General features: G+C 38.9%; 1 protein-coding gene and 1 pseudogene across 1 annotated transcript in view; both read left to right on the top strand.

The window, feature by feature from the left end:
- HTR2C (5-hydroxytryptamine receptor 2C) overlaps positions 1 to 15,345 on the top strand; it is a 142,893-nt gene that overhangs the window by 39,681 nt on the left and 87,867 nt on the right. The gene's annotated exons all lie outside the window — the stretch shown is intronic.
- Positions 1,010 to 2,236, top strand: LOC102744787 (COUP transcription factor 2 pseudogene; annotated as a pseudogene).

Below are 15,345 nucleotides of genomic sequence, written 5' to 3'. Positions count from 1 at the left end.
AAGAAAGCTGAGGCACCAGAAAGATACCCCAAATCACACATATTTTAAGTGACAGAGGTGAGATTTGCCTCCAAGCCATCAAACCCTTCTCATAAATTTGTTCTGTAGGAAATGGATGACACTAGGTTAAACTACATGAAGTTCTGAACCTAGTTGGTCTGAAATCACCTTGCAGTGTAGCAGCCTATTTCTCCCTAGCTTTCTCACTCAAAATGACTTTCTATACGGTCTTCTATTGGCGAAAAAAGTTTCCTCTGCTCTTTTCCTTTAAAAGTCTTCATTGCTAAAGAGCCTTGGTTGCTTTTTTATTCCGGTTTTCATTTTCTTAAGTGACTATGGCCAAAAAAAAAAAAAAAATCAAAAAAACAAAAACAACAACAACAACAAAACAGTCTGATTAGCCACAGGGAATGGAAATGATGAAAGCAATTACAACTGTCGACATCGGCCAAAAAATATAATCTTTGGCATGCATTTGTACTAGTCACCCACTTCTGGGCAACAGTCTTCCCAAATTAAAAAACCCGTAAGAATCTTTTTCTGGAAGAGTGAACCAGAGAGGGAGGGAGAGAGTGAAAGCAAGTGAGATCTTTGGAGGAAAAAAAAATTTTTTTTTTTTTTGTTTCCTATTTCTGTCTTGAAGCCAGACGATCCACTTGCAGTTCTCCCTACCCTCCCTCTCTCTCCATATTCGGCTCCCACTCCCTCACCCCCGGCACCCACCCCTCCCCTCCTGGTGGGAAGCCCTCAAATCAACAATGCCGAGCCGAGGGAAACAAATAAAACAAATACATTGGTCCAGACAAGCAATTGATAAAACTTTGCAAAAAAGAAACAAAAAAGGAAAAACTAACCAACCTCAACCAACCAGCCCCCGAGCCACCTGGGGGCGCCTCCTACATCCTGTCGCACAGTCACACACGAAAGCCAGTGCGCCGGAGCCAGAGATCAGGAGCCGCCATCATCCGCAGCCAGGGGAGCAGGAAATACCGACGCGGCCCCCGCAGATATGGAAATGGTAGTCAACACCGGGACCGACCCCCAGGATGAGATGCCCAGCTTGCAGGGCAGCCAGGTCTCACAGGTGCTGCCCAAGCCAGGCCCGCAGCCCAGTGCCCAGGACCCGCCACAGACGCCCAGCCAAGGGGGCCCAGCCAGCACATTGGCGGAAATGGCGGCTGTCGGCCAGAGCAGCCGTGGTGGCTCTAGCGGTGAGAAGCAGAAGCAGCAGCAACAGCACATCGATTGCCTGGTATGTGGGGACAAGTCCAATGGCAAGCACTACGGCCAGTTCACATGTGAGGGCTGCAAGAGCTTCTTCAAGCGCAGTTTGGGGAAGAGCCTGAACTTCACGTGTCATGCCAACCAAGACTGTCGCATTGACCGGCACCACCGCAGCCGGTGCCAGTACTGCCGCTTCAAAAAGTGCATCGACGTGGGTATGAAAAGAGAAGTAGTGCACAAGAACGGGAGACCGCTCGCCCAGCCAACCTATGGGCAGTTAGTGATGACCAACGGGGAATCCCTCAACTCCCGCTCTAACCAGTCTGGATATATTTCTCTGCTGCTCCGTGCCGAGCCCTATACCCTGTTTGGGTCCGGCAGTGAGTGCGTGCAGCCCAACGATGTCTTGACCCTTGAGAACATTTGCGAACAGGCTGCCCGGGTGCTCTTCGGCGCCGTTGAATGGGCCCGGAAGATGCCCTTGTTTCCTGACCTGTCCATCAATGACCAAGTGGCCCTGCTTCGCCTCACCTGGTGTGACCTGTTCATGCTGAACTGGGCACAGTGCTCCATGCCCCTCCATATCATCCCGTACCTGGCCACCACCAGCTTACACACCTCGCCGGCATCCTCCAACCAGGGGTCCATCTTTATGGACCACGTAAAGATTTTCCAAGAGCAAATGGAAAAGTTCAAAGCTCTGCACGTCGACCCCCCCGAGTACAGCTGCCTCAAAGCCATAGTCCTGTTCACTTCAGATGCCCCTGGCCTCTCGGATGTAGCCAATGTGGAAAGCTTCCAGGAAAAGTCCCAGTGTGCTTTGGAACAATACGTTAGGAGCCGGTACTCCAACCAACCAACGCGATTTGGAAAGCTTTTGCTTCGCCTCCCTTCCCTCCGCACAGTCTCCTCCTCAGTGATAGAGCAATTATTTTTCGTCCACTTGGTAGGTAAAACCTCCATCAAAACCCTCATCCGGGATATGTTACTGTCCGGTAACAGTGGTAACTAGCTGTTTATGGCAATTCAAAAAATAAATCAAAAGAAGAAGGGGCATTGAAACAGAGAGAGAGAAAAGGCAAAAGACTGGCTTGCTTGCTTAAAATTCCTTCTGTTAAAGGATAGATGTTACAAGTTTGCTAAAAGAAGAGAGGGAAAGAATTTAATGGACTGTGAGTTTAGAAAAAAAAAAAAGACTGTTTACAGAATACCAAAAAAAAAACAAAAAACAAAACAAAAAAAAAAACAAAAAAAACAAAAACCCAAAAAAATTCCTGTGTGGGTCAGAACAGCCTGCTACTTCTCTTTGTATAAAAAGGAAATTAGCCTTTCTCTCTCTCTCTTTTTTTTTTTGGGTAAATTTTTGAAAAATATTGCTAAAAGTGCATTTAAGGAGATTGGAAGAAAACTAGCAGAATAGAGAAAGTAAGTTTTTTTTTTCCAAATTATTAATTGTCCTTTGTCTATGTATCTCTAGCTGTTCTTTTCTGTACTGTTCTAGTTCCAAACCAGTTTATTCTGTGCTTCTATAATAACTTTTGGTATAATCTTGGTATCTTAAATGCTGTGTATCCTTAAAATATATGTTCTGCAAGAATTAAAACTGAGTCCATGAAAATATCTTAGGAAGACATCAAACTTTAAAAGGCAACTCAAAGATGATGGAAACACACTTATAAGTGGTATCCAAAAATTTTACGTGAAATTGAGCACTCTAATTTGAGAACTGAAGGAACCACATACAACACTTAGGTTCCCTTACCCTGCCTCTCCCCTCAAAAGGCACTTGACTAACCTAGATTTTTAAAAATAGTTTAGAGAATAAACTGTGGGATTTATTGGCAGCAAGGAATGTGTCTAAGACACATGCTGTCGTTTTGAATAAAAAGTGAACTTTTGTCATTTGAATTGAGTCCCACTTAGTTCTTGAATTGTTATGAAAATCCTATATTTATATATTTGGAAATCCTTTTAATTATAATTGTTGGCATTATCTCCTTTAAAAAAAATGTGATTGAAATTGGCATGACAAAATAACACTGTCTGCACTTACAGGTAACATGATTGATTCAGTATCTTAGAGTTTACAGTTTGTTTTTAAATTAAAGGTTTTTTTTTCCTTAAGTGCAATATTTCAGTATACTGTAAAAGTTATAATAACCGAACTATTTGGTCAAGTGTTATATTCCAAGAAAATTGAAAGTACTCAAAAATTAAAGTATTATTTATTTAATGTCTTAAAAACTAATCTTTTTCTGAGCCACCCTATACCCCAAATGAGAGTAAACCATCTACCCTAAGCCTGGTCCCCCAGGGGATTCCATACCACACAAACCCACCAATTTTGAAAGAGCCTTCCAAAGTTTCATGGAAACAAATAAGTAGACACAGTGCATCGATTTATATATGCAGAGAAATTTCTCTCAGGATTGTATTTTAGGATTTTAAGAAGGTAGATGATAGGGGAGGATGACAAGCAAGTCACGAACAATTTGGTCACAAAAATCTCTTTATGATTTCACAGGTCAGAAATATCTACCTGTTGGTATGGGGGAAAAAAAGACTCAAAAGTTTACAGATGCTTGAGAGAAATCGTCTTAAGTATAAGAGATTGAATTAAGTTAAATGATCTGGAAAAAGAAAGTTATAAAATGACCATGTAATTTTGGTCTAAAAGGTGTACCTTTTTCTAATTTCTCAAAGCGAGTTTTCTTTCCATGCAGAAACAAACATATCAAAGCTCAATTGTTTAAATTGAAGTATAATTGAAATACGGCATGATGTTAGTTTTGTGTGTACAACATAACGACCCCACATCCTCACCAACACTTGTTATTTTTTGTCTTTTTGATAATAGCTATTTTGATAATTAGGGAGGTGATATCTCACTGCTGTTATGAGGCATATTCATATTTCCCTGATGATGAGTGATGTTGAGCATCCTTTCATGCATCTGTTGGCTATCTGGATGCTTCTGTGGAAAAATGTCTTTTCAGATCCTCTGCTTATTTTTAAAACAGATTTCTTGGGGTTTTGTTGTTGTTGTTGGGTTATGGGAGTCCTTTAAATATTTTGGAAATTAGCCCCTTAATGGATATATGATTTGGAAATATCTTTTCCCATTCAGTAGGTTGCTTTTTTATTTTGTTGATGGTTTCTTATCCTGTGCAGAAGCTTTTTAGTTTAATGGAGTCTCATTTGTTTATTTTTGCTTTTGTTACCATTGCTTCTATAGTCAGATCCAAAATGATGTCCCTTAGACCAATGTCCAGGAACTTACCACCTACGTTTTCTTCTAGGAGTTTTATGGTTTCTGGTCTTACATTCAAGTTTTTAATCCATTTTGAGTTCATTTTTTCTCCATTTGTTTGTTTCAATGTGAAAATATTTGTTTATTTGTTTTTACAAATGTATTATGGTAATATAAGATATGAACAATGTGAAAAACTGGATGGGAAGATACGATAACTCCATTATTTTTGCAACTTTTCTGTATATCTGAAATTATTCCAAAAATAAAGTTCTTTAAAATCTGTATATTAAGTGTGTATTCTTCCTTTCTGTATCTTCTTATTATATTCCACTAGGAGTGCCTGGGTGGCTCAGTTGGTTAAGCATCCAACTCTTGATTTCATCTAGGGTCGTGATCTCAAGGTCATGAGATCAAACCCCATATTGGCTCCACGCTCAGGGCAGAATGTGCTTGAGATTCCCTCTCTCCTTCACCTTCTGCCCCTCACCCTTCTCATGTGATCACTCTCTCTCTCAAATAAATAAATAAATACATAAATAAAATCTGTATGCTTGAGATTCCCTCTCTCCTTCTCCTTCTGGCCCTCACCCTTCTCCTGTGCTCACTCTCTTGAATAAATAAATAAATAAATAAATAAATAAATAAATAAATAAAATCTATATTCCACTAGATTGTTTGTATTTCTAGGTGATTACTATTTTGCTTTGAGGTATAATATTCATAGAGTGAAGTGCAAAAATCTTAATTGTATAGATCAGTAGGCTTTTTTAGATCAGTAATTTTTTAAACACACATATATACACACACAGTTGTAACCCAGTCAGTAAGCAACACCATGCCCCAAGAGATAATCACTATTTTGACTTCTCTCACAATAGCTAAATACCTGTTCTTGAACTTCATATAAATGGAATCACACAGTATTTTGTTTTGTTTGTTCATTTATTTTGTTTTTTAAATTCCACATATAAGTGAGATCATATGGTATTTGTCTTTCTCTGTCTGATATATTTCACTTAGCGTAATCTAAGCTCATCCGTGTTGTGGCAAATGGAACATTTTAATTCTTTTTTATGGCTGAGTAATATTCCTGTGTGTGTGTGTGTCACATCTTCTTTATCTATGATACCATAGGGTACTTGCCTTTCTAACTTTGGCTTACTTCAGTTATAATGCCCTCTAGATTCATCCATGTTGTATTTGTGGTTTTTCCAGTTTTCTTCTTATAATTGATTTCCAGTTTTATACCATTGTGGTTGGAAAAGACGCTTGATATGATTTTAGTCTTCTTAAATTTACTGAGACTTGTTTTGTGGCCTAACGTGATCTATCTTGAAGAATGCTCCATGTGCACTTGAGAAGAATGTGTATTCTGCTACTTTTCAGTGAAATATTCTGTATATATATATTTATCTGGTCTAATATGTAATTTAAGGTTTATGTTTTCATATTAATTTTCTGTCTGGATGATCTATTCATTGATGTAAGTGGGGTATTCAAGTCCTCTACTATTATTGTATTACTGTCAATTTCTCTCCCTTTATGTCTATTAGTATTTGCTCTATGTATTTAGGTCCTTCTATGTTCGGTGCATAAATATTTTAAAATATTATAACTTCTTGGTGGATTGACCCCTTTATCAGTATGTAGTGTCTTTTGTTATGTCTTTTTTTTTAAAAGCCTATTTTGTCTAATAGCAGTATAGGTACCCCTAATTTCTGGTGGGTTCTATTGGTATGACACCTCTTTTTCCATCTCTTCACTTTCAGTCTGTGTGTGTCCTTATATCCGAAGTGAGTCTTTATAAAAGACAGCATATAGATGGGTCTTGTGTTTTGTGTTTTTTTAATCTATTCGTACACAATGTCTTTTGATTGGAGAACTTAATCTATTGAAATTTAAAGTAATTATTGATAGGCATATACTTATGGTAATTCTGTTCATTGTTTTCTGGCTGTTTTGTGGTTCCTCTCTGTTCCTTTCTTCTTCTCTTGCTCTCTTTTCTTGTGGTTTGATGACTTTCTATAGTGTTATGCTTAGATTCCTTTCTCATTATCTTTTGTGTATCTGCTATGGATTTTTGCTTTGTGGTTACCATAAGGCTCATATATAGCAGTCTAGATATTTAACAATCTATTTTAGTTGATAGCAGGCTAAGGTTGAATGCATCCTAGAACTCTACATTTTTCCTATCCCCACATGTTTTATGTTTTTAAAGTCACATTCTACATCTTTATGTGTATCCCTTAACTAATTCTTACAGTTACAGTTATTTTTATTACTTTTGCCTTTTATCCTATGTACTAGCTTTATTAGTGATTAATTCACTATCCTTCCTGTATATTTACCTTTTGAGGGGAGATTTACACTTTCATATTTTTTCTTGTTCCTAATAAGTGCCCTTGTTTTTCAGCTTGAAGGAACACTTTGAACATTTCTTATAAGGCCGGCTTAATGTTGATGAATTCCTTCAGCTTCTGTTTGTCTGGAAAGCTCTTTATCTTTCATAATAATAATAACCTTACCAGTTAGAGTATTCCTGGTTGTAGGTTTTTTCCTTTCAGTGCTTTGAACATATCATGTCACTCCCTTCTGGCCTGCCAACTTCTTGCTGAGAAACCTGCTGACAGTTTTATGGAAGTGGCCTTGTACTAACAGATTGTTTTCTCTTGCGACTTTTAAGATTCTCTCTTTAGCCTTTAACTTTTGACATTTTAATTATAATGTGTCTTGGTGTGGGTCTCTTTGTATTCCTCTTGTTTGGAACTCTCTGAGCTTCCTGAACCCAGATGTCTGTTTCTTTTCCCAGGTTAGGGAAGTTTTCAGCTATTATTTCTCCAGATACGTTTTCTGCCCCCTTTTCTCTCTCTCTCTCTTCTCCTTCTGGGACCATTATAATGTGAATGTTATTCTGCTTGATGTTAAAAATAGATCCCTTAAGCTATCTTCACTTTTTAAAATTCTTTTTCTTTTTGCTGCTCTTTTTTGGTGAGTTCCACTGTCCTATCTTTTAGTGCACTAATTTTACCTTCTGCTTCCTCTATCTGTTGTTGAACCTCTCTACTGTATTTTTCATTTCATTTATTGTATTTTTCAGCTCTGTGACTTCTGTTTGGTACTTTCTTGTGTTCTCTCTTTGGTGAAATTCTCTCGATGTTTATCCAGTCTTCTCCAGCGTTCGGTGAGCATCTTTATGACTGTTACCTTGAACTTTTTATCATGTGAATTACTTATCTTTGTTTCTTTAAGATTTTTTTTGGGGGGGGGGCTATCTTGCTCTTTTGTTTGGAATATATTCTCCTGTTTCTTAAGTTGGCTGAGTCTCTGCTTATTTCTATATATTAGGCAAAATGGCTGTCTCTCCCAGTCTTGCAAGAGTGGCCCTGTGTAGGAGATGAACTTTATCGTTTAACATTGCCCTAGCTCTTGGCTGTCTCTTAAACCTTCATAATCATCTAAGCAACTTGATTTTCCCTTGGTAGTTCCCAGTTGTTGAGGGTGTGCCAAGTCCTGTGAGTGTTCCAAAGGGAGGGGATCTCAATTAGCACCTAGTTTCAGGCTGTTAGAAACTAGACCCCCAGACAGCAGCTTTTAAGGTATGCAAATATGCATAAGGAGATGTCTACTTAATGACAAGTGCAAAATTGGAGGCTCCAGATTAGTATATGAGCTCCTTTCTGGGAGGTATCAGTGAGCTGTAATGAGGCCAAGTGAGAACTCAAAGATGGTATCCCCCAGCCTACATTCCCTAAGAGCACTTCTGTAGCCTTTAGATGTGTGGTAAACCTGGAGGTTGCCCCTCAGACTGGAGCTCCAGATCAAGTAGATAGGCCTTTATCATGGGAAGACTGGGGGTATGTTTCAGTCTGCTGTCTGTGCAGTGCCTTTGGAGTGGTAGCTTGCAAAGAACTGTCTTTCCAATTGTTCCAGAACTATAGGGCCCAAAAATGCAACTCACCTTAGCCATTGGAGTCAGGCGCTCAAGGGGCATCCCCTATGTGGGCTGTACACATCAGACAGCCTTGGAAGGGCTGCAGCGGAGTCGTGCACAGGGGTGGGGCACTCCCCCTGGCCAGTTTTTTTTTTTTTTTTTTGCAGCTGTGGAGTGCTGCATGAGGGTGATGCTCTTGCTGGCTGGCTTAGGCAGGGTCATAGGGAATACCACCAGGGCTAGCAAGTTAGAGGGAGAGTGAAAAAAAATGGCCTCTGCTAACATCTCTATTCTTGGAGAGAGTTCCAGTAGGCTCTTGCCCTTCCAGCAGACACTTCAAGACTAGCAGGTGAATTTTCTTTACATATGGTCTAATTGCTTTTCAGACTGCTGCTTCTGCACTGGGTCCCAGATGAATGAGTCTGCATACAAGTCCTCTAAGGGTGGAGTCTCTGTTTCCTACAGGCCCATGGCTTTTTTTTTTAAGATTTTATATATGTGAGAGAGAGAGAGAGAGCACGAGTGAGGGGAGGAGCAGAGGGAGAAACAGACTCCCTGCTGAGCAGGAAACCCAACGCGGAGCTCTATCCCAGGACCCCGAGATCATGACCTGAGCTGAAGGCGGATGCTTAACTGACTGAGCCACCCAAGCACCCCAGCCCCATGGCTTTTAAAACCAGACATTTTTGGAGCTCATCCCTCTGGTGTAGGTCTCCAGGGTCGGAGTGCCTGATGTGGGGCACACCCCTAAGTCCTCAGGAAGAATTTCCGTATTTGTGAGATCCCTCCCAACTATGGGTTGCAGCACCGCTGGTGGGGTCTTTGGTGATACTGCATCTCTGCCTCTCTTACCCATTTTGATGTGGCCTATTTATCCTCTGTTGTGGAGCAGCTCATTCAGGTAGTTCTCAGGTCTTTTCCAGAGGGAGTTTTTCCATATGTAGCTGTAGATTTGTTATATCCGTGGGAGGAGGTGGATTCAGGATCTTCCTACAGCACCATCTTAAACTGCCTTTCAAAGCTTAATTTTAAATACCCAAAATATCCCCTAGAATAAGGAAGAAATTGATTTTTCTATATATTTCGTGTTTACATAAAAGTTTGGAGGATGAGAATATTAATAAAACGAGGAGAAAACTAAGTAATTCCCTCTCCCTGCCCCTCCATTCCCTTGCCCCCACCCTCAGACTAATCTTAAATCTTTATTAATCATATAATTTTCAGACTCTAATGACATCTTATGCTTTATCAACATAAATACTTCCTAATTGAAATGAAATGAGGTACAGATAGGACAAAGTCAGGGGCATTTTGGGGGAAGTTGCTATTATATTTCAAATTCAAGTTTTCATTTTGCCACTTTAACTTATGTCTGGGGAGGAAATGACTTTATTAATGTCAGTCTTCTCAAAGTACACTTGCCATGGTCTATTCTTAGAAGAACTATTAGAAAAATTACAGTTCTTAAGAAAACTGAGACATCCGCCTTAGTGACATGTTCTCAAGAATAAAATTATTTGCTTCAGACTTTTGGCCCAGCGAAAGTTTTGTAGGAAAGATTTTGAAACAGCTTAATTACCCTTTTGTGATAATTAAAATGAGAACTACTTAAGATCCTAACTGTGCCACAGAATTCCAAATGTTTTAGTGTAGTTGTTATTTTGTTACTGTACAAGAGATTTAAGATTCATGCTTCATCATATTTTACACTTACGAGGACCAAATATCCCACTGTTTCTCATTAACTGGAGGTATACACACTACACAATGTTGACTCAGATCCTCCTAGCAATGCAGCTTCTCGTCGGAAATTAAAGCCTTTAAAAATGTCATTAATTCTTTTTCAGTTGATTCCTAAAAGGAGGCTAACCTGTTACAGGCCTCTCTCAGCGAGGAAATAATTATCAGTAATTATAATTTACCAGTGATCTTTTTTTTTTTTTTAAGATTTTATTTATTTATTTGACAGAGAGAGACAGAGTGAGAGAGGGAACACAAGCAGGGGGAGTGGGAGGGAGAGAAGCAGGCCTCCCGCTGAGCAGGGAGCCCGATGCGGGGCTCGATCCCAGGACCTGGGATCATGACCTGAGCCGAAGGCAGACGCTTAACGGCTGAGCCACCCAGGCGCCCCTACCAGTGATCTTAATTAGAAGTTACCTTAAATGATAAGATTTAAAAAATGCCAAGGAACCTCTCAGAATTTAAAAAGCGAGCTTTGAGTTGAGAAATTACAGAACATGGAGGCCACCAAAGTGGGAAATACTGCTAACACACCCCCAGCCAAGGACAATATTGATAAGAGAGAAAGGAAGAACCTCTTCTCTTGTGTTCAGGTACGAGTTTGGAGGGTGAGGAAGCGGCTCACATATACTCCAGATTCCTCACCTTTATTTGGTTGATAATAGCACATACCTCACATGATTTAAAGACTAACCAATATAATAAATAAGGCACCTAGAATAGTGCCTGGTGCATAGTAACCAGCATATAAGTATTGCCTACTACTCTCATAAAATAATATGTTTAGTATTCTAAGGATTTTGTTTTCTATCAAGTTTTTACAGTTATCTACAGGCCTTTAAAGTGTCTTTTGAACAATGCTGAGTTGTGTCTGTGCCTCCAAGTACTTATATTTTGACTAAAATATTTTGCATAAAACAAATTGCTTTGTTTATTCTTAATAGACAATAAGTGATTGAGTGGTCTGTGAGGGACATTACTGCATTGTTTTTGTTCTTTAGTTATGTTAGAACCTAAAAAATATCTATATAACCTATACAGTACATGTAGTTAGTGTGTCCCATTCTTCAAGATATCTAGGAACAAAGATCCCACTATCCTTTTTCAGGATAATCAAAGACCATAGGGTATTCAAGAAATTTCAGAAAAGTTCTAAATGTGAATATTTAGTTCTATGTCCTTCCAAAGCTTTATTCTCCTACCCATTCTATTGTCTTAATAATGAGTTTGAAACTCAGTTGCTTTCCTACCACATGGATATGTTTAGTGATATGGATCTCCGTAAGTATCAAATTAAATGTGTAAAGGAAATAAAGTCCAAAAGTACCATTACATTGAAATTCTTTACAAAAAGAAAAATTTTCCAAATCCCAGCCAATGAACCACTTAGGTTTGGCAACATTTGAGTTGATCCTGTTCATTGTGGAAAAACAAATTTTCAATTTTATGAGAACTTATTGTAATAGGATGTAAGATATATGGATAGATGAGATAGATAGATGATAGATGAGATGATAAATGACAGATATTTCACTTATAAAAATTCCTTTTGTAAGTTAAATTGGAAAATAAGCACTCAAAAAATATACAAGTATATTAGAGATACAGAGTAGAAAATGATTAGCCCCTTTTCTTTCTCCCGTTTAGAATATAGCACTGCTTACCTTCCCACCAATATATCAAATAGACTCTGCCCCTTATTTTGTGTGCATTTAAATGAACTGCATGAAGCTCTAATCACAAAAAAAGAGTATTTTGGACATTTCTTCTCAATCACAAGTTTTACTATGGAAACGATATAATATAAATACTTTTGATCAAGATTATTCAGTTCATCACTGAAATGTTTGGAAATTTTAAAATAAGCAAACCAAATGTTAAATATCATTTTCTAGCAGTAGCAGTAAAAGGAAATTGTTGAGAACATTTTGAATTCTGAATAGATGTGGCTTTTCTGGTCATGACAATAAAAAGCACCATGAGCACATCAACCAAACCCCTAAATGGGATTGCATATTATATAATAATAATTCAATCACATTACAGATGTGATCATATGGTTGGCAGAAAAATTAAGTGGCCAAACACATTCATCAATGTCCCTTTACATTAATCTGAACATGCTCATGAATACTTATAGATGGATATATGTCTAAGTGTGGGAATGCATACTTACACAAAACATATGCACATGAACACATCAAGAATTAACATAGTCCACAAAAATTTTCTCAGTCCCTTCTGTAATCCACAGAAAGTCAAAGTCGAATCACTTTAAGAAGAGCTAATCCACTGACTTCATCTCAGGAAGGGAGAGTATGGGGTAGAAGAAACAAACGAATTCTTCCTCTCTTCTCAGGAAACATTGAAAAATTTCTCTCCCACCCCAAAGTTTATAACAATTTCATGTCTAAATAATAAAAAGAAAAGTGGGAAAACTTGAGCTAGAGTCTCTCCAGTATTTGTCACTTTGAGATAGGTGGTAAATTCATTCATTCATTCAAATAGTTACTGAGTATCTATACTGGGAATTGGGTTTACAGTGGTAAACAAAACTAACATTGTCCTTACCTTTAAGGAGCTTATAATCTTTTTTTTTTTTTTATAAGCATTTTTTTTTGAATTTTTTTTTATTCTTATGTTAATCCCCATACAAGGAGCTTATAATCTTGTAGAGAATCCCAGACAGTAGACGCACAAGCAGACAAACACTGATAGTGCGTTCGAACAAATACTTACAAAGTGGCTAAGAGATTTTGGAGACTGGAGTTTACCAGTTCATATTTTTCATACCTAAACTGGGCCCGTGGCTTTTGGATGGTCATTCTCATTCACTGTAGCCACAATTCTTGGAATGTGACTGTCTGCCTCAGAATTACCTGGTATTCGAATCTGCATTTTACAAGCTCTTCAGGTGATTATGATGTACCTCAAAATTCAAGACTCGCTGTTCTATATCATGATCTTTCTTTTAGATAGTTACTAAGGTCCACCCATCGTTATCCAGGCATATGACAACAGCAGCACGATTTTCTAAGTCATTCTGCCTATGATCTTCTTGACTAAAGTGTCACACAGAAATGTATTCATCGAAGCCAGTGCAGAGGGAAAGTGAGAATTTGCACAATCTTTTTTAAAAAATTATTATTTAACAGTGAGGCTTTTAGGAAGATATTGATATTTAACTTATCTAACCTTCTAAGCAAAGCACCCCTGGCTTGTCACTGTCCCTTCATTCATCAATGTCCTTAGGACATTCAACTTTTGTTTCTCATCTTTTACTGAACATTTAACATAGGTATACGACAACAATTTGTGGAAATGAGAGGAAAGAGTCAAATGTTACCTTGCCACCATAAATCTCCATCACTTGTACCGCAATATATTTGTTCCTCTCTTATTGTCTGTGCGTATATGGGTTTTAGATGACTATACCATAAGTAGGATTTTATGTCCCGATTTTTCTGACTTGACGTTATTTTGATTTGATTTGTGAACATAGGCATAATTTACTTTGGTGATAAGTCATCATGTTCAGTGACCTCTGGCTGGTCCACAAAAAGACATAAAGTAAATATTCAAAAGTCTTTTCCCAAAAGACTTTGTTTACCACCTTACTTCAAATATCCAGCAGAGAGAATTAACATTCTGAAAAACTAGACATTGAAATAATGAAAAGAGGAAGAATATGTAGACCTCGACGGGCTCCCTATAGTGTGACAGAGCTGCAAGAGTGTAGAAATCATATCAAGCAATGTCTGCACACTTTGCTAGAAGTTGGCTGGCAAGCTACAGATTCTATCATGTGTTAGTTTTATCATTAATAGTTTATTCACGGGTGGGGCGCCTGGGTGGCTCAGTTGGTTAGGCGACTGCCTTCGGCTCAGGTCACGATCCCGGGGTCCTGGGATTGAGCCCCGCTTCAGGCTCCCTGCTCGGCCGGAAGCCTGCTTCTCCCTCTCCCACTCCCCTCCGCTTGTGTTCCCCCTCACGCTGTCTCTCTCTCGCTCTCTGTCAATTAAATAAATAAATAAAATCTTTTCTAAAAAATAGTTTACTCAGGGGCGCCTGGGTGGCTCAGTCGTTGAGCGTCTGCCTTCGGCTCAGGTCATGGTCCCAGGGTCCTGGGATCGAGCCCCACATCGGGCTCTCCCCTCAGCGGGAGGCCTGCTTCTCCCTCTCCCACTCCCCCTGCTTGTGTTCCCTCTCTCGTGATTTCTCTGTCAAATAAATAAATAAAATCTTTAAAAAAAAAAATAGTTTACTCGGGAAAAAAAGGAATATAGTTAAAATTTTCATTTCTATGCTGATGCACGTATTTATTTAAATGACTGTGCCATTTACAAATTATTTTGAATATCATCTTTGCATGTATGTGGTCTCAAGATTTCTTTCCCTTGCAGGCTCTCCTTTAGAGGTGGAAGCTGTTCTGGAAATCAGGATAGATTCTCTTCAGCTCTCAGTTGCTTCCCTGATCGTTCATTAGGATTTATCCTACTGTGGCTCCATTTTTCAAGATCTTGAGTGCCGAGGAGCAGGGGTTGGCCCACTCTGTATGAGCTGGATGGTAAAAAGGGCAAGGGACTCCAGTGTTAAGTGGTGACTCTAGACCATCCTCTTTTCCGCTCCTCTTGCCACGCCCCATCTCACAGTTGGTCAGTGATTGAGACTTGGGACTCCTTCCATCTGCCATCAGAGACAATCAGACCTATGCAGATCAAATGCTCTGGATTTTCAGGGACAGGTCTGATTACATCTAATTTTGTCATTTTGGAAAGGACAATTAACTTTTGATAGAAAGAGTTGCTATATAAGTCTATAGTCTTCAATCTTCAAAGAATGATCTTTTTTTTATTTTTTATTGTTATGTTAATCACCATACATTACATCATTAGTTTTAGATGTAGTGTTCCATGATTCATTATTTGGGCATAACACCCAGTGCTCCATGCAGAACGTGCCCTCCTCAATACCCATCACCAGGCTAACCCATCCTCCCACCCCCCTCCCCTCTAGAGCCCTTAGTTTGTTTTTCAGAGTCCATCATCTCTCATGGTTCATCTCCCCCTCCGATTTCCCCCCCTTCATTCTTCCCCTCCTGCTATCTTCTTCTTTTTTTTTTTTTCTTAACATATATTGCATTATTTGTTTCAGAGGTACAGATCTGAGATTCAACAGTCTTGCACAATTCACAGCG

Source organism: Leptonychotes weddellii, chromosome X (genome assembly GCF_054177405.1).
Source record: "Leptonychotes weddellii isolate Sample4059 chromosome X, ASM5417740v2, whole genome shotgun sequence".
NCBI lineage: Eukaryota > Metazoa > Chordata > Mammalia > Carnivora > Phocidae > Leptonychotes > Leptonychotes weddellii.
Note: the sequence above shows the minus strand (reverse complement) of the source record. Positions and strands in the feature narration are given on the sequence as shown.